Source organism: Oncorhynchus keta, chromosome 21 (assembly GCF_023373465.1).
Source record: "Oncorhynchus keta strain PuntledgeMale-10-30-2019 chromosome 21, Oket_V2, whole genome shotgun sequence".
NCBI lineage: Eukaryota > Metazoa > Chordata > Actinopteri > Salmoniformes > Salmonidae > Oncorhynchus > Oncorhynchus keta.
Window position 1 is genome coordinate 37,084,433 of NC_068441.1, and position 18,427 is coordinate 37,102,859.

The 18,427-nt window shown below is 43.8% G+C and overlaps 1 pseudogene; it reads right to left on the reverse strand.

Moving 5' to 3' along the window:
• LOC118375447 (voltage-dependent L-type calcium channel subunit alpha-1D-like) overlaps positions 1 to 18,427 on the reverse strand; it is a 162,288-nt pseudogene that overhangs the window by 10,659 nt on the left and 133,202 nt on the right.

Consider the following 18,427-nt stretch of genomic DNA (forward strand, 5'->3'; position numbering starts at 1 on the left):
GGTTCCCCCTGTATATACCCTCCACACTGACTCTGTACCGGTTCCCCCTGTATATACCCTCCACACTGACTCTGTACCGGTTCCCCCTGTATATAGAGCCTCATTACTGTTATTTTATTATGTCACTTTCTTTTATTACTTTAGTTTTTTTCTTTTAGCAAATATTTTCTACCTCACTTTTTTTGTTGGTTAGGGCTTGTCAGTAAGCATTTCACGGTAGGTCTATTCGGTGCATGTGACAAATAAAATGTGATTTGATTTGATATGTAGAACTCGAAATACCCCAGTACATGCTGTTTAAGCTCAAAAGAATGCAATATAAAAATGACTAACCACATTAAAACCAGTGAGGGTTCTGAACTTTAAAGCCAGTTATCTTAGAATCATCTTTTTGCAGATAGAACCTTATGGTCCCAAAATCTCAAAATAACGTTTTTGCAAGTATTAGCATCTTTCGAATTTCGGAAAAGGGAAGGAATGTTCAGCCCGTAACTTCCAAAGAGAGAGGGTTCCGCTCCTCGTTCCGGTTCTGCTCCTCGCTTTAGCACCTCTTCATGTTTTATTTTAAAGGGATAGTTCACCCAACTGACAAAATTACATATTGGTTTCCTTTCCCTGTAAACTGTCTATGGACAAGCATTTTTGTACATGATGCATGAAAGATACTAATATCGGCCCTATTACTTGAATGGGATTTGTGCTACAAATGCTAAAACGTCAGCATGTGGAAACAGTGCCAGGAAAATGAACCCAAAGAATGAATTGCTGTCATACCTTGTCCATAGACTGCTTACAATGTTAGAAAACCAATGTGTCATTTTGTCATTTTATTTTGTTAAGTGCCAAAATAACAGATATATTAAAAATAAAAGTCCCACATTAGTCACAAAATAAGGGTCTCACATTACTAAAACCAATCTGTAGTCTTCATCAGACGAACAGACAGAACAATGAAGGAGTCTTTTATATACCTGCGTCCGGGGAGATCGACCCTGATGAGGGGCGTGTAGTAGGGCGACTGTTCCTTACTGGCTGGAGTGGCGGGGGAGTGGCCCAGGAGCGGGTGGAGCGGGTGGGGGAGAGACGGTGGGCTCTGCTGGAGTCCAGCCCTGCAACAGCCATCACCTGTAGAGGAAGGGACGGACGGAAAGTAACAAACACACTGGTCTAGAACCCCTGGTGAAGCACTGCGTTGGTGAATCAATTCATGCAACATAGTGCACTAGTAATATGAATGTGTGTGAATGTATGTGTGAACTACATGGAGGTGCATTCGGTGCGGACGCAGAGCTGTCTACTGTACGTGTTACCTGGTGGTACATTCCATGCAGTTGTACAGCAGTGCACTGTGAGAAGTGTGTGTGTGTTACCTGGTGCTGCATTAGGTGCAGTGGTAGTGCAGTGCGTTGGTGTGGCAGCTCGTCCTGACTGCCTTGCCTTCTTAGACACTCAAAGTTGAAGGAGGGCCTCCGGTGACCTGGGTGTGTGGCGGATAGGTGGACAGGACAGGAGGATGAAACTAGTGAAACTAAACTACTCATGCAGGAAACAATGACGACATGCAACTAAAGGGCATCAACACACATTCACAAACAAACAAAATGTCATGAAGGTGTCTTTAAAATGATACAGTACCAAGTCAGTGGCAAGGCAGTTTAATGAAAGAGTCCAAAACTGTGCATGTGTGTGTGAATAACTATTAGCTTTTATCTAACCTCAGTAACAGTATATTTGATGACAAGCATCAGAAGCATTTCTGGGTAGAGAGGAGGGGCGTTACCTTGAGGCGTGGCAGGAAGCATCCGTCTCTTAGGCGACCTCCTTCCATCTTGGTAGAGGGGCTGCTCATCGTCGTCATAGTAACTGTCGGGGTGGTGGTAGCCTCTAGGAGTCTCATACTCCGTGTCACTGCTCTGGTACCTGTCCAGGTATTCTTTATAGGACCTCCTGGAAGCCAAGGATAGGGTGTTGGAGGTGAACTAGCTACAGTGCCTTGCGAAAGTATTCGGCCCCCTTGAACTTTGCGACCTTTTGCCACATTTTAGGCTTCAAACATAAAGATATAAAACTGTATTTTTTTGTGAAGAATCAACAACAAGTGGGACACAATCATGAAGTGGAACGGCATTTATTGGATATTTCAAACTTTTTTAACAAATCAAAAACTGAAAAATTGGCCGTGCAAAATTATTCAGCCCCCTTAAGTTAATACTTTGTAGCGTCACCTTTTGCTGCGATTACAGCTGTAAGTCGCTTGGGGTATGTCTCTATCAGTTTTGCACATCGAGAGACTGAAATTTTTTCCCATTCCTCCTTGCAAAACAGCTCGAGCTCAGTGAGGTTGGATGGAGAGCATTTGTGAAGAGCAGTTTTCAGTTCTTTCCACAGATTCTCAATTGGATTCAGGTCTGGACTTTGACTTGGCCATTCTAACACCTGGATATGTTTATTTTTGAACCATTCCATTGTAGATTTTGCTTTATGTTTTGGATCATTGTCTTGTTGGAAGACAAATCTCCGTCCCAGTCTCAGGTCTTTTGCAGACTCCATCAGATTTTCTTCCAGAATGGTCCTGTATTTGGCTCCATCCATTTCCCCATCAATTTTAACCATCTTCCCTGTCCCTGCTGAAGAAAAGCAGGCCCAAACCATGATGCTGCCACCACCATGTTTGACAGTGGGGATGGTGTGTTCAGGGTGATGAGATGTGTTGCTTTTACGCCAAACATAACGTTTTGCATTGTTGCCAAAATGTTCAATTTTGGTTTCATCTGACCAGAGCACCTTCTTCCACATGTTTGGTGTGTCTCCCAGGTGGCTTGTGGCAAACTTTAAACAACACTTTTTATGGATATCTTTAAGAAATGGCTTTCTTCTTGCCACTCTTCCATAAAGGCCAGATTTGTGCAATATACGACTGATTGTTGTCCTATGGACAGAGTCTCCCACCTCAGCTGTAGATCTCTGCAGTTCATCCAGAGTGATCATGGGCCTCTTGGCTGCATCTCTGATCAGTCTTCTCCTTGTTTGAGCTGAAAGTTTAGAGGGACGGCCAGGTCTTGGTAGATTTGCAGTGGTCTGATACTCCTTCCATTTCAATATTATCGCTTGCACAGTGCTCCTTGGGATGTTTAAAGCTTGGGAAATCTTTTTGTATCCAAATCCGGCTTTAAACTTCTTCACAACAGTATCTCGGACCTGCCTGGTGTGTTCCTTGTTCTTCATGATGCTCTCTGCGCTTTTAACGGACCTCTGAGACTATCACAGTGCAGGTGCATTGATACGGAAACTTGATTACACACAGGTGGATTGTATTTATCATCATTAGTCATTTAGGTCAACATTGGATCATTCAGAGATCCTCACTGAACTTCTGGAGAGAGTTTGCTGCACTGAAAGTAAAGGGGCTGAATAATTTTGCACGCCCAATTTTTCAGTTTTTGATTTGTTAAAAAAGTTTGAAATATCCAATAAATGTCGTTCCACTTCATTATTGTGTCCCACTTGTTGTTGATTCTTCACAAAAAAATACAGTTTTATATCTTTATGTTTGAAGCCTGAAATGTGGCAAAAGGTCGCAAAGTTCAAGGGGGCCGAATACTTTCGCAAGGCACTGTACTTAAAAAAAATATAGCGGGCCAGGTTTAATAGGCTTCAGGTCCACATCTGGCTTGCGGGCCGCTAGTTTGAGACCCCTGCTCTAGCAGAAGAGAACGAATTGTGAGGTACACTACATGACCAGAAGTATGTAGACACCTGCTTGTCGAACATCTCATTCCAAAATCATGGGCATTAATATGGAGTTGGTCCGCCCTTTGCTGCTATAACAGCCTCTACGCTTCTGGGAAGGCTTTCCACTTGATGTTGGATACAAGGACTTGCTTCCATTCAGCCACAAAAGCATTAGTGAGGTCGGGCACTAATGTTGGACGATTAGGCCTGGCTCACAGTCGGCGTTCTAATTCATCCCAAAGGTGTTTGATGGGGTTGAGGTCAGGGCTCTGTGCAGGCCAGTCAGGTTCTTTCTCACCAATCTCAACAAAACATTTCTGTATGGACCTCGCTTTATGCATAGGGACATTGCGATGATGAAACACGAAAGGGCCTTACCCAAACTGTTGAAAAACAGCCCCAGAACATTACTCCTCCTTCACCAGACTTTACAGTTGGCACTAAGCATTCGGGCAGGTAGCGTTCTCCTGGAATCTGCCAAACCCAGATTTGTCCGTCGGCCTACCAGATGGTAAAGCATGATTCATCACTCCAGAGAACGCGTTTCCACTGCTCCAGAGTACAATGGCGGTGGGCTTTATACCACTCCAGCTGACACTTGGCATTACACATGGTGATCTTATGCTTATGTGCGGCTGCTCGGCCATTGAAGCCCATTTCATGAAGCTCCCGATTAACAGATCTTGTGCTGACGGTGCTTCCAGAGGCGGTTTGGAACTCGGTAGTAAGTGTTGGAATCAGAGAAAGATGACTTTTACGCGCTACGTGTTTCAGCACTCGACAGTCCCATTCTGTGAGCTTTATGTGGCCTACCACTTCGCACTGAGCCGTTGTTGTGTCCTAGATGTTTCCACATCACAATAACTGCCATTACAGTTGACCGGGACAGCCCTAGCAATGCAGAAATTTGACGAACTGACTTGTTGGAAAGGTTGCATCCTATGGCGGTTCCACATTGAAAGTCACTGAGCTCTTCAGTACAGGTCATTCTACTGTCAATGATTGTCTATGGAGATTGCATGGCTGTGTGCTCAATTTTATACACCTGTCAGAAACGGGTGAGGCTGAAATAGCCAAATCCAATCATTTGAAGGGGTGTCCACACACTTTTGTATTTATAGTGTATAAACAATATATAAGATAAGACATGTATTTCTGTGAGGCTATACAGGTGGAGTGTTACTTTACCTGTCTCCTGACAACATGCTGTCGTCCTCGTAGAACTCCTCCCCGCTATAGTACTCTCCTGAGTACCTGTCATCGTCAAACTCCTCCTCCCGCCGGATGGTCGGGTGACGGACGTCTCCCACGTGGGACCTAGGAGGGGGTTAGGAGTCAGAGTTCAGAGGAGGGGTGGTGCCCAGTGGAGGCTGGTGTCACTTTCAAATCGGAGGATGGGCTCATTGTAATGGCTCGAATGGAATGAATAGAATGGTACCGGTTCCAGACATTACTATGAGCGGTCCTCCCTTCACTAGCCTCCACTGGTGGTGTTGGACTGCGAGGGGGGTCGTGGGGGAACAGGGCCATGCACTGCCATGCAGACGCAAACCTCCAGCCTCCAGGGGGCAGCGATGCAACAGAACCAACGCCCTCATCATCCACCACCGCAGCCTCATCAAGACAACAGTGACATAGACAGTAGAAGCAGTAGACCAGTGGACATAGCATATAGTATCGAAGAGCATCCCTCAGTGTTCACTAACACTTATTTTGTCAAAGGAAAACTATGGTTTCCTGTACGTTCATTTGGGAAGTCTTCAATCAAATGTATCAAAACTTACATTTCCTTATTACCCATCTCATCCATGGTTTACTTAAAGGGATAGTTCACCCAAATTACACAATTACATTTTGGTTTCCTTACCCTGCAAGCAGTCTATGGACAAGGGAGAACAGCAATCTATGCTTTGGTTTGTCCATAGACTGCTTACAGGATAAGGAAACCAGTATAATTTTGTAATTTGGGTGAAGTGACCCTTTATTCAAAGACATTTCTGAGGGTTTTTATACTGGTCGTTGTTGGCCTCTTAGGAAGTATCAGAGCTAGGGTGAGTAAGGTAAGTTTCCATACATATCCATGTGGTTTGAGCATCCGAGTTCCTCCAAGGCAAGCACTTCAGTTCAATTCTCTTTTAGCAGTGCTCTCTTCCTAGCAGACACATGCACACAGCAAGACTGGTCTAGGGCTAGGCAGTGTGCTGGCCAATCAGGCCTCTCCTTTCTCTGTCAAACATCAGAACACTGGGTCAAGAGATACTACTCCACAGACAGGTGGTGCAGAGACAGGGAGAGGGATGACTGACTAGAACACTCAGCACTAACTGAGCAGGGATTAGGGTTGCAAAATTCCAGTACCTTCCCCAAAACTCAGAGGTTTTCCAGAAATCCCGGTTAGAATATTGCCAGAACCAGTTACAGGCATTTTGCAACCTTAGAAGGGATGCAGTCAGTCACAAACTGGCCCCAAAAAACGGAATTCAAATGAAAAGTTCCCCTTTGTCATGGTGGACACATACGGCTCTAGACATACCTAGGAAAGTAACATACAGTACCTAACATAGGTTTCATAGTAGCGCCTTCTGTCCAAGAAAGCAGAGAGATGGTTGAGAGAAAGCATTTGGTTAAGGTAGAAGAAAAGGAGGAGAGAACAGAAAGGGTAGGGAGTCACATATATATCATACAGTATATGAAACATATACATGCATTCTTATATATGTATAATTGAAGAAGGAAGACAGAGGGGTGACAGATGTGTGTACCAATGTTTGGGGGGGACAACATTTTCTGAAATGAAAAGAATTGAAATGGACGTTGAACCCAACCCTGGGGTGCTCCAGGGAGATGCATGGACTGCTTGTGTGATGGTAGCCTGAAGAAATATAAAATGTGTGTCGTTAGCCACTTATATGGAATGAAAAAGCTGGGATTGGTCAGTTTAAGGGAGGGTCTGAGAGGGTACGTGCTATAGGTCAGTGACAAGGAAAACGTTTGATAAGGAGAGGCTAGGTCCTGCCTTTGGCAATCTGTAATGATAGATACACAGAATGGCCTTATGGCTAATGGTAGCCGCATGCTTACCCTGCATGCTAAGTTATATCCCAGGCTTGTTGTATTGTACAACAACTCTTAGTGTTGACATCATCATACACACATAGACAGCTGTATGACTACGAGGGACTCAGAGAGTCGCTCAGGTGAATTGACAAGGAGGGACGGAAGAGTTTAAAGGTTAGACATTATAGTTTCTAAATTATTGTCGCATTTGAAGTTTATAGTACATGAAGCTTCAAGCCACAGACATTTCCCCATTCTCTCTTACTATAAGTATTCAATCCCATTCAACAACACATGACTCGTCACCCATTTAATTTCACGGCCAGAGAGAGAGAGATGGCTGATGGTCAGTGTGTGGTCACCTTTGTCCTTGGGGCGTGCCACGAGGAGGTGGCTTGTCGTAGTCGGGGTAGTAGGGGCCGCCACGGTGTCCAGGGTAACCGTTGGCAGGGGGAGGAGCATGCTCGTAGTAGCGGTGGTGGTGCCCTCCTCCGTTGGGCAGACTGGACACGTTGGCATTGTTCAAGTTGATGTTGGTGGACTTGGGCGACTTGCCGTAGGAGGAGTTGTGGTGGTGGTGGCGATGGTGGTGGTTAGGGTGGGACATGGCATTGGCCCGGCAGAGACGCCCCACCGGCTGCTCCATGTGGGCGTAGTGCGGAGGCGGCTGTACTTGCAGGGGCCGCTGGGTGGCGTTGGTTTGGTGACTCGATGAGCGCCGGTGGTGGTCCCCGTTCACGTGGTTGACGTGGTTACCGAACAGGCCGCCGTTGCGCTGTGGAAGAAGACTCAAGGTCAAACGGTCAGAGACTACTTTCTGTTCAACACGGAGGATGAATATGCAACGCTACTTATGTGCAAACTGGGTTGAATTGTTGTGATTGTTGATTTGCTTTCCTTTCAGAAATCATTGTATGGGCGGAAAATAAGTTCAGAAGCTGGTTCAATGTTTCATGGTATATGTGAGCAAAATGGAGGCACTATAATAGTTTTTTTTTTCATATCAACTGAAAAAAGAAAAACAGAAGAACACCAAATGGCTTACTTCCTCTGAGATTAACATAGTACATGGTCCTTTTCCTACACCTACAGGTCTGATCTATGCAACGATGTCCAGTCCACCTTTGTGACTGAGTTTAGAGCATTGCGATTTTGGCCTGTAGATGCAAGGCGCTGCGCTATACAAATAAAATGTCATATTACAGACTGTGTATGTCTATGTCTGCTGTGTACAGTGTATACCTCCAATAGGGACATTGATGTGGGGCATTATAGACTACCATTACCCTAATATTCCATTTACCCAACCAATCCATTCCAGCAAGACAAAATAAATATATGTGCCATACATTTATCCCCTCAGGCAGATGAATTGAACAAGTTACCCTATAAATCTCCTCGTCCTCCTCTGGAATAAAGTCTACTAGCTCGTCATCTTGCAGGTCACATGATATCGCTCGTCGAATTTCAGGCCCGATATCATGTAGCGTGCGAAGGCCAGCCTGTAACCATGACAATAGAGGGAGGGGCTAAGGGCTGGTAGGAGGGGTTCTCTTTCAGGCAAAGAGGCTCTTCACACACACACACACACACACACACACACACACACACACACACACACACACACACACACACACACACACACACACACACACACACACACACACACACACACACACACACACACACACACACACATGCACACACAGCTGCCCTTTGCTGGCTCTCACGCAAAACCTGAAGTTTACAGACGCCCATATAGGACGGTGCTAGACAGACTTTGAGAGATGAGAACATTTATAAGAGACAAACAAAATGTGCTCCCCTGAATGTGCCCTGCCCTTCGTGTGTCTCCTATGACATGACATTATTCTGACTGTGTGATACAGCTCTCCCTCACCAAAGGGTGCTCGCTTAGTTATGTGAGAAATTTTGGTTACATATTTGGCAGTGTAGAAAAAATTGCAACTACTCAGTATTACAGTTATTAGAATAGGCATATACTGACTGTACTTTACTTACTATAGATCAATTTCAATGAAGAAAAGTATATCTAGGAATATGAGGGATATGAGGAGATATAGAGAGGAATAGCTAAACAGTAAACCCTCATGGCTTGAAGCTAAAGGTGACGGAAACAGAAAAACCCTAATGGCTTGAAGCTAACGGTGACGGAAACAGAAAAACCCTAATGGCTTGAAGCTAACGGTAACGGAAACAGAAAAACCCTAATGGCTTGAAGCTAACGGTGACGGAAACAGAAAATAAACGAATGGCTTGAAGCTAACGGTGACGGAAACAGAAAATAAACGAATGGCTTGAAGCTAACGGTGACGGAAACAGAAAAACCCGAATGGCTTGAAGCTAACGGTGACGGAAACAGAAAATAAACGAATGGCTTGAAGCTAACGGTGACGGAAACAGAAAATAAACGAATGGCTTGAAGCTAACGGTGACGGAAACAGAAAAACCCAAATGGCTTGAAGCTAACGGTGACGGAAACAGAAAATAAACGAATGGCTTGAAGCTAACGGTGACGGAAACAGAAAATAAACGAATGGCTTGAAGCTAACGGTGACGGAAACAGAAAATAAACGAATGGCTTGAAGCTAACGGTGACGGAAACAGAAAAACCCGAATGGCTTGAAGCTAACGGTGACGGAAACAGAAAATAAACGAATGGCTTGAAGCTAACGGTGACGGAAACAGAAAAACCCGAATGGCTTGAAGCTAACGGTGACGGAAACAGAAAAACCCGAATGGCTTGAAGCTAACGGTAACGGAAACAGAAAATAAACGAAAGGCTTGAAGCTAACGGTAACGGAAACAGAAAATAAACGAATGGCTTGAAGCTAACGGTGACGGAAACAGAAAATAAACGAATGGCTTGAAGCTAACGGTGACGGAAACAGAAAATAAACGAATGGCTTGAAGCTAACGGTGACGGAAACAGAAAATAAACGAATGGCTTGAAGCCAACGGTGACGGAAACAGAAAATAAACGAATGGCTTGAAGCTAACGGTGACGGAAACAGAAAATAAACGAATGGCTTGAAGCTAACGGTGACGGAAACAGAAAATAAACGAATGGCTTGAAGCTAACGGTGACGGAAACAGAAAAACCCTAATGGCTTGAAGCTAACGGTGACGGAAACAGAAAAAAGCTGCTGTGAGTGAGAGCTTCATGAGATGATGGGTGATAGACATGTGAAAACATTGGATGACGATGGTGAGCGGACAGAAATGTTTGCGTCCCAAATGGCATCCTATTCCCTACATAGTGACCAGAGCCATGGTAGTGCACGATAGAGGGAATAGGGAACCTTTTGGGATATGCACACATACCATTGTCAACATTAACATAGAGATGAAGACACATGCCTCTCAGAAAGAGACATACATTGATGTACGTCATCACATAAACAGGGTCATACTGTACACCAATAGCTTTGATCATGAATTACCTGCTGAATCATAAATCACATCATTAGCACACAGATTCTCAGTGTTTCAGGCACACACTTTCTCTTCACACACATTTCTTCGCACATTTTGTAGACGCTTGCTCTCTCTCAAACACACATACGCATGCACACACACACACACACACAAACGCGCGCACGTACACAAACGCACACATGCACAAACGCAAATGCTCGCTCGCTCGCACACACACAAACAGTACACACACACCGATACTCACCTGTAGAGCGATGGCTGTGTTGTTCTGGGAGGCGTGCACCCCTACCAGGCCCTCCTCTTTACGTTTCTTGAATTTCCTAAAGTAGTCCTGTATCAGGAAGGTGGCATAGAACTTCCCCACGGTTACCTCATCATCTAGGTGAACAGACCACACAAACGCTTCCTGTGTCAGACAGGAGGTCACTGCACAGCATTCTGGGAGTCCCAACCTCATTTCGCTTCCCCACGCCCCGGCCGCTCCCCTCAGATTCTGGACCCTAACCATGAGGTTATCCTTTAAATGATAAGACACTATTCCCTAGATCCCTGTGCTGTACTGGACCTTCATGCACTGAAATCTCATATCACCTGTATCATTCATATACATCCATGTTGATGGTGTTTTTACTGTATCTGAAGCTGCCTCTGTAGGTCAAAGACTACAATAACCCAATAATAACTCAGAAATAACTCGATAATAACTCAATGATAATTCAATAATAGAATATAGATCCTAAATTACATCTTTCAGGCCTGGGGACAGAGGTCGGAGAGAAGAGGCAACTGTAGTTCCATGCCACCACCCTAAAACAGAACTGGTATACCTCACTGGTACACCTCAAATTGAACCTAAACCTTAGCTGAACTATGGTTCGATGCTAGTTAAATGCTGGGCCTCCCATAGAGATCCTGTAATTCCTAAGAATTATAAGATTTCTATTAGGCCTATTGACATCTTCTAAACTATCACTTCTATTAATAACCCCCTGCCCAGCCTAGGAGGCAGAAAGAGAGGGCAGACATAGCAGACAGGGCACAGGCAGGACCACTGAGGCACAGGAGCCTCCAGAATCTACTTTCTTGAGTCTGCAGGTTAAAATAGTAATACAGGTTATTATGAGCAATTTACTAAGTAAAGCAAGGCACTTCATTTAAATAGGAGTTAATGCGCCAAGCTGTTTTTGTTAAGTTGATTTATGATATGACTAAAAAGAGGCAGCCCTGGGAATGTATTCAAACAGTTGAGATCCACTCCAGTAAAGGGATTTGGAGTGTAAAGGAGCACAATACGCAGTTAGACTCTACTGAGCACATGCAAGCAAGCAGAACTAGGTATAAATGTGAGTATGTTAGTGTTAGTGTGTATCTGTGTGTGCTTGTGGTAGCATGTGGTAGCATGTGCATATGAGAGCAATGTAAAAATAGATGTAGAAGATGTATGCAAGAGTATATCAAAGTGAGCATTTACAGTACAATGTGTGTGTGTCTGCGTGTGAGTGAGTGAGAATGATTCTGAAGCAGGGGTCTGTGTCACTTTAAACAAGCACGTTGGGGACAGAGTTCGGAAAAATGAGGCAACACTAGTTCCATGCCACCACCCTAAAACAGAACTGCTTCAGAATATTCTGAAGTTCTTAAGAGTCGTTTTTTTTTATATACACAGATATACAGTATAGAGGAAAGGACCAGAAGCTGTGGAAAAGCTCAAACAGAGAGAGAGAGAGAGAGAGAGAGAGAGAGAGAGAGAGAGAGAGACGGACAGACAGGCAGAGATAAAGACAGACAGAGATAATGACATACAGAGATAAGTACAGACAGAGAAAAAGAGAGAGAGAGAGTGAGACAGGGAGAGAGAGAGAGAGACGGACAGACAGGCAGAGATAAAGACAGACAGAGATAATGACATACAGAGATAAGTACAGACAGAGAAAAAGAGAGAGAGAGTGAGACAGGGAGAGAGAAAGCGAGAGAGAGACAGAGAGAGAGTGAGACAGGGAGAGAGAAAGCGAGAGAGAGACAGAGAGAGAGAGAGAGAGAGAGAGAGAGAGAGAGAGAGAGAGAGAGAGACAGTGACAGTGAGACAGGGAGAGAGAGAGAGAGTGAGACAGAGAGAGAGAGACAGAGGGAGATAAGGACAGACAGAGATGGAGAGAAAGAGAGTTTAGTAGGAGAGGTACGGCATGCACTGACAAACAGTGATCTACCACTATGAGGCCATGCAAGCCCAAAGCCTAGCACACAGTAACAGTAATAGTCACAGTAACAGTCACAGTAACAGTCGCCCTGGAACCTCCAGTGGTATCCGGAACAGGAAAGAAAGAGTGTAGATACACACACACACAGATCAAAAACACTGCGGAGAACATGAGAGCAGAAAACAGCAGGGCACAGCTGAAATCATGAGTGAGAGAGAGTGTGTGTGTAGGCTATTATGTGTGAGAGGGGGAGTTTGTTGTGTATATACATTGAGAAGGCATTATGTGTGAGAGGGGGAGTTTGTTGTGTATTTACAATGAGAAGGCATTATGTGTGAGAGGGGGAGTTTGTTGTGTATATACATTGAGAAGGCATTATGTGTGCGAGGGGGAGTTTGTTGTGTATTTACAATAAGAAGGCATTATGTGTGAGGGGGAGTTTGTTGTGTATTTACATTGAGAAGGCATTATGTGTGAGAGGGGGAGTTTGTTGTGTATTTACAATAAGAAGGCATTATGTGTGAGGGGGAGTTTGTTGTGTATATACATTGAGAAGGCATTATGTGTGAGAGGGGGAGTTTGTTGTGTATATACATTGAGAAGGCATTATGTGTGAGAGGGGGAGTTTGTTGTGTATATACATTGAGAAGGCATTATGTGTGAGAGGGGGAGTTTGTTGTATATATACATTGAGAAGGCATTATGTGTGAGAGGGGGAGTTTGTTGTGTATATACATTGAGAAGGCATTATGTGTGAGAGGGGGAGTTTGTTGTATATATACATTAAGAAGGCATTATGTGTGAGAGGGGGAGTTTGTTGTGTATATACATTGAGAAGGCATTATGTGTGAGAGGGGGAGTTTGTTGTGTATATACATTGAGAAGGCATTATGTGTGAGAGGGGAGTTTGTTGTGTATATACATTGAGAAGGCATTATGTGTGAGAGGGGGAGTTTGTTGTGTATATACATTGAGAAGGCATTATGTGTGAGAGGGGGAGTTTGTTGTGTATATACATTGAGAAGGCATTATGTGTGAGAGGGGGAGTTTGTTGTGTATATACATTGAGAAGGCATTATGTGTGAGAGGGGGAGTTTGTTGTGTATATACATTGAGAAGGCATTATGTGTGAGAGGGGGAGTTTGTTGTGTATATACATTGAGAAGGCATTATGTGTGAGAGGGGGAGTTTGTTGTGTATATACATTGAGAAGGCATTATGTGTGAGAGGGGGAGTTTGTTGTGTATATACATTGAGAAGGCATTATGTGTGAGAGGGGGAGTTTGTTGTGTATATACATTGAGAAGGCATTACGTGTGAGAGGGGGAGTTTGTTGTGTATTTACAATGAGAAGGCATTATGTGTGAGAAGGGGAGTTTGTTGTGTATATACATTGAGAAGGCATTATGTGTGCGAGGGGGAGTTTGTTGTGTATTTACAATGAGAAGGCATTATGTGTGAGAGGGGGAGTTTGTTGTGTATATACATTGAGAAGGCATTACGCGTGAGAGGGGGAGTTTGTTGTGTATTTACAATGAGAAGGCATTATGTGTGAGAAGGGGAGTTTGTTGTGTATATACATTGAGAAGGCATTATGTGTGCGAGGGGGAGTTTGTTGTGTATTTACAATGAGAAGGCATTATGTGTGAGAAGGGGAGTTTGTTGTGTATATACATTGAGAAGGCATTATGTGTGCGAGGGGGAGTTTGTTGTGTATATACATTGAGAAGGCATTATGTGTGCGAGGGGGAGTTTGTTGTGTATTTACAATGAAAAGGCATTATGTGTGAGAAGGGGAGTTTGTTGTGTATATACATTGAGAAGGCATTATGTGTGAGAGGGGGAGTTTGTTGTGTATATACAATGAGAAGGCATTATGTGTGAGAAGGGGAGTTTGTTGTGTATATACATTGAGAAGGCATTATGTGTGCGAGGGGGAGTTTGTTGTGTATTTACAATAAGAAGGCATTATGTGTGAGGGGGAGTTTGTTGTGTATATACATTGAGAAGGCATTATGTGTGAAAGGGGGAGTTTGTTGTGTATTTACAATGAGAAGGCATTATGTGTGTGTGTAATATATTTCTGTGTGATAGTGTGCTGGGATGTTGGGCGTGTGGGTCTATATATGCTACCGGGATCTAATTTGTCTGTTGCTACTAGGATAGTGTGTTTTGACTGACCACCAGCAGGGGGCACCACTTGGTCCAGTAGCTTCATACTGGTCCTCTTCCAGATCTTCTTGATGACTGCTCTCAGCTCCTCGTTGGCCTGCTCCAAATTACCTACAGCACAGATAAACAACACATGTCCTGTCACTATCAATACAAACTGTACAGATGATACTGTTGTGGTGATGTGGTATGTGTGTGTGTCTCCTACCATCAGTTTTGATCTTCAGGGCTGTGCGTACTAATGCAAATAGGGTAGCATTGAACATCACGGTGCCGTCGCTGTTTAGAGGCATGTTCATGGCCACCAGTCTCTGAGAGAAGGAAAAAGGAGAGTTACTTACATGCTGTTTATAGGTATCAACATATGCCAGATACATTTGAGAGAGAGAGAAACAGAGAGTTACAAGCGAGAGTGAGGGAGAAAAATAGAGAGCGAGAGAGAGGGATATCATAGCAGAGAAAATGAGAAAGAGAGAGAGAGAGAGAGAGAGAGAGAGAGAGACCAGAGAGATGGTGTACCTTGCAGGCCACTCTATGAGGACAGAGTTTGCCGAAGCCCAAAGGAGGCTGAATTCGTCGGAGCAGAGTGACCACGTCCAGATGTTTAATCCTGCCCCTGTGTCAGAGAGAGAGAGAGAGCAAGATATAACCATACACTCAGAGACTATTGCAACAGAACAGACAGAAATTAATCTCAAACATAATCTCACACAGGTTAATACAACCAAATATTTGCACTAAATAGACACACAAAACACACTTACTTGGCCTCTGGGTCATACTCAGACCAGATCCTCTTAAACTCGTCCAAGTGGTGAGGACCCAGGATCGACCAATCACGAGTCAGATAGTCAAAGTTGTCCATGATGACAGCCACAAACAAATTGATAATCTAGAATAGAAGAACAGAACAGGCTACAGTTATTGTGGGAATATAGGCCTGTATCTGTGTGAGCGTATTTGTGAGAATTTATAGTGTATGCCTGTATGCTGGTGTGTATGTGCTTCAGTGTGTGTCTGCTGAGTGTATAATAGGCTTGGGCTTTTTCCAGATTTTCATATCTTCATACCAACCTTCTCTCATCCCATGATTTATGGTATTACCGGCATAGAACGAAGGGGGTGCTAAAAATGCAAGACGGGCCCATTGGGCCTCTATTACCAGAACACTATCAAAATAAGCACAAACTAATAATGAAATCACATAGACGCTGTTAGCTAAATGCTAATGAGTGAAAACAAACATTGCAAAGATAGGAAAATTAAGCTCATAAAGTTATGCAAGCATAACCAAATATTATTTTCGGTGAGTGTGGACATTTACAAGCAAAAGTGAATGAGAAATTGTGCAAATGAACAAAGCTGCGATGCATGCTTTTCTGAAGAAAGAGCAGCATGTGTATATGGAGCAGAGAAATGCTCGTAGGAAGCACAGGGAACAAATGGCAGCTGTAAAGATAACTCATCCAGAGCTCTTCGACTCCTGGTAGAAAGCCATTATAAGATATCTGATGGCAAACATTTAGTAGTGAATTGCATACAACTGTAACTTCATTATCTCATGTGCACCACACACCTGAGACTCACCGCTAGATATAGCACGCTATGGACTCAGCAGCTCTCTTTCTCCCGTCGTGCTATTTACAAACACGTGACTGGCTCAACTGTTCTGGAGAACTACGGTAACCTTCATAATGTAAAATAACATGACAGATGAAATGAGGCACGCAATCTGCTTTAGCTCCTAACGTATTTCACAATTTGACTGCAGGTATTAACTTTAAATGTAGCTACAAATATTCACATTTACTGTTAAATAGTTTTGACGATATTGAAAAACTATCCCATGGCTGTTTCCAAATACCCCGGTATACGGTATATACGGTATACAGCGCAAGCCTAGTGTATAAGTATGTACAGAATGTACAGAATGGTGTGTATCTAAGTGTATTTATGCACCAGGAAGGCACAGAGCATGTAGAAGCTGATAAAGTAGATGTAGGCGAAGCTGGCTCCACAGGTCATCTCCTCTCCAGGGTTGTAGTCGGACTCTGGGTCACACAGCTTTCCAGACACACACGCCAACATGATCTCCTGCCACGCCTCCCCCGTGGCACACCTGAGACCAAGACATGACTTGTCAAGATACCTCAGCATAACCTTTGCACAACCTTCACAACCATATGTCATCAACATATCTCCTTACCTCGCCTGTGGTACACCTGAGACAAAAACATCACTCATAAGATAGCCTAGTCAGCATTACCATAATCTTTTCACAACCACATCTCCTGATGAAGACTTTTAGGGATAGTTTGGGATTTTGGCAATGAGGCCCTTTATCTACTTCCCCAGAGTCGGATGAACTTGTGGATACAATTTTTATGAAATTTGAGATAGTTTCGCAAGCCAATGCTAACTAGCTTAGCACAAAGACTGTCTTTGGATACAGCTAGCATAACTTCCTTTATGCTGGACTTCATTGCTAAATTCCCGAACTATCCCTTTAAGGGTCAAAACGTTGGTCAAAACGTTGTTAAAGGTAACTTTAGAGGAATGACGTTGCACGAGCAGCAATGCAGAATTTGCGATGAGGAAGAAGTATGACTTCGCTCTCAGACAGTCACACGTAGTATCTGTGCATGTGCATGGGTTCGCTTCATGCTCTTACAACGTGGTAGCTACGGGACCGAAATAGCAAAGAAGTTTAGTCTTGCGCTTCAATGCTACATTGTCTGGGTGAACTCTGCCCCTGTGACCCCTCATGCTGACCCCCTGACCCCTACAGACCTAAAGAGCAACAGCACGGCCTGAGGGAAGGTCTGAAAGTTGTTGTTCCTGTTGATGTGGGTGCCGTCCACCATGGCTACCTTCCCGAACACCTGAAACAAACAGTATAGATAAACAAGGGTCAGTTTACATACTGTGTGAAGAACAGGGTTGTGTTCATTAGCTTATGCAATCAAAAACTATTTTACAACTCTTTATAAAGAGGTTAAGTAAGGCTGTTACTGTGAGACTGACCCAGGTGTACTGCTACTCTTTATAAAGAGGTTAAGTAAGGCTGTTACTGTGAGACTGACCCAGGTGTACTGCTACTCTTTATAAAGAGGTTAAGTAAGGCTGTTACTGTGAGACTGACCCAGGTGTACTGCTACTCTTTATAAAGAGGTTAAGTAAGGCTGTTACTATGAGACTGACCCAGGTGTACTGCTACTCTTTATAAAGAGGTTAAGTAAGGCTGTTACTGTGAGACTGACCCAGGTGTACTGCTACTCTTTATAAAGAGGTTAAGTAAGGCTGTTACTATGAGACTGACCCAGGTGTACTGCTACTCTTTATAAAGAGGTTTACTAAGGCTGTTACTGTGAGACTGACCCAGGTGTACTGCTACTCTTTATAAAGAGGTTTACTAAGGCTGTTACTGTGAGACTGACCCAGGTGTACTGCTACTCTTTATAAAGAGGTTTACTAAGGCTGTTACTGTGAGACTGACCCAGGTGTACTGCTACTCTTTATAAAGAGGTTAAGTAAGGCTGTTACTTGACCCAGGTGTACTGCTACTCTTTATAAAGAGGTTTACTAAGGCTGTTACTGTGAGACTGACCCAGGTGTACTGCTACTCTTTATAAAGAGGTTTACTAAGGCTGTTACTGTGAGACTGACCCAGGTGTACTGCTACTCTTTATAAAGAGGTTAAGTAAGGCTGTTACTGTGAGACTGACCCAGGTGTACTGCTACTCTTTATAAAGAGGTTAAGTAAGGCTGTTACTGTGAGACTGACCCAGGTGTACTGCTACTCTTTATAA